Source organism: Cynara cardunculus, unplaced genomic scaffold, assembly GCF_001531365.2.
Source record: "Cynara cardunculus var. scolymus isolate 2C unplaced genomic scaffold, CcrdV1 Un_Scaffold_1967, whole genome shotgun sequence".
NCBI lineage: Eukaryota > Viridiplantae > Streptophyta > Magnoliopsida > Asterales > Asteraceae > Cynara > Cynara cardunculus.
Genome location: NW_020200934.1, coordinates 6,909 through 9,221, shown reverse-complemented (window position 1 = coordinate 9,221; position 2,313 = coordinate 6,909).

Here is a 2,313-nt window from a genome sequence, read left to right as displayed (position 1 = left end):
CATGTACTTCGTTTAACATTGAAAACTCATCAACAATATATGGGGTGTTCATTTCTACAAGTTTGTTACACTAATCAGAACCTATTTGAAAATTATAATAATAWRCGTATGTTAWAATGCTTCAGACATTGAAATCCTACAACAGATTTGACCTGATTCTAGTTGTTTAAATGGTCTTTAAGACCAGCTTACATATGTATGTAACTTTACATGATGTGTGTCTATATATGTATATATTATAACAGTCAACATGATCAACATTATGTTGAAACACAACAGCAGGACGAACACACACACAAAGGCATAATGTAGTACCAAACAGTTGATTTCAAGTATTGATTCCTTTGGGCAATCCTGGACACATATTTGACTTAAATGGACTTAGCTATCTGGTTTGTAAGTCCATAACCAGACAGTACTCCCAAGCAGTGTGTTATATGTTATTTGTATGCACTTGTATCTTTAGTGAATCAAGTTGAGAAAGCATATATTGGAAGAAGATGAAGTTCAAACACTGTAGAAACAGTTCAATATCAACAAACTTAATTGCTTTTAGAAACAATTCAAGATCATGTGCAGGCATTATCTTTAGAAGTTGGGTAATGTAGTATTCAAATTGAAACAACGAAGAACCTTGGATACAAGATCCTCTATTAATTTTTTATCTTATTTTGGGAATGTTGTATTAAAATTGAGAGCATTGTGACTACATGACAGCAACATAGTGACTTAAGACAGTGTAAACATCATGGTTCAAAACAACACAATGTAAACAGCACGGTTCAAAACAGTAAGATGGCCAGATGTTTGTGTGTGTGTGATTAGATAAAAGCTTATGCACATTTTCATTTGTTATTGACACATTCATTAGGAAAATGTAGTTTTGAATGAGTGATAAATTGAATCAATACACAAGTTTGGCATTATCCAAGACCATTATGCAAGTCCAATTTAAACAGGTATTCAAGCAGGTTATATTTAAAGCTCAATGTACCTTTGTAGAAGCTTTGGATACTTTGTATGAATTAGCAGTAATGGGGTGAAGCCACAAACCAGGAAACAAATTATGCACACATTTCACAACGCATCAGAAAGCACTACAAATCTCTGCTTCTAATCTAATATCTATGCATATACAAACACACAGAGAGAGAGAGAGCAGAGGTATGTATGCATTGCAACAGGCCTCTCCCTATGGACAACGCCACGTAAAGTTGCCCGTGTGAGAATACTGATTTCGGTTGATAAACACTCACATTCAGAATTGTTTGGCCTTGGGCTTTATTGGTTCCTGTTTTATGTAATCAATTTATAGTTGCTATCGTTTATGGCAGCTACAATGTGTGTGTATGTATTGTACAATCGCGTGGGCACACCAGCTTGCTTTTCCTTGAACCTTGCTTGTTCTTCAAGACCATGTGCACTAAAGACCATGAGGCTTGAGAATGTAAATCCTCACACATTAACAGCAACAGCAGTCATAGGGTTTAGTTGTGAAATACTTGTTGTATTAGTTGTGTATATGACAGCAGCAGGCACAAGGTTTAGTTGTGTATATGACATAGGTTGAAGTTTGATTTTCTTCATTAATGGCTATTTTGGTGAAATTTTTGATTATTGATCTTGTAAACAATAATATAAACATGGTTAGATGGTATTTTAATTGTTGGAATAAAGATTGAATCCAAAATATGGGTTTTAGCCTATTTAGTGGTGAATTTGACAGCACCGAATCTATCCGACATGCTGTTTTGAATGTGCGATAACTTTTAAACCGTAGCTCGGATTGCTACGATTCTGGACATTTTAGAAAGCTTATATGTAGCTCTAAACCTATCCTTTAGACACTTTTTAGAAATAAGGCTTCTAGGTTGGTTATATTTGTGTCTAAAACTGATAAAAAGTTGTTTTTGAGCTGTGAATTATAGTAACTAAAATGAGTTTAAATTAAGAGTTGTTGGATAGGTACTATACTATATGTCATTTAGTGAAATACACACTTAAACAACATTATCATTCAGCAAGGAATGGTTATACCTTCAAAGGAGATAGGGGTAATACCTGCTATTTGCCAAGGCACAGTGGTATGTATGCATAATATTACTTTTCCATTTAGCAAAATACACACTTAAACAACATTTGCTTTTAAGTTGAAATCTGATTGCCTTGTGTATTGTGTTCCATGTGATATGCATGTTAAGAGTTGTTGGATAGGTACTATACTATATGTCATTTAGTGAAATACACACTTAAACAACATTACTTATGCACCATGTACACATGTTTACAACCTATTTACAAATTTTACATTAA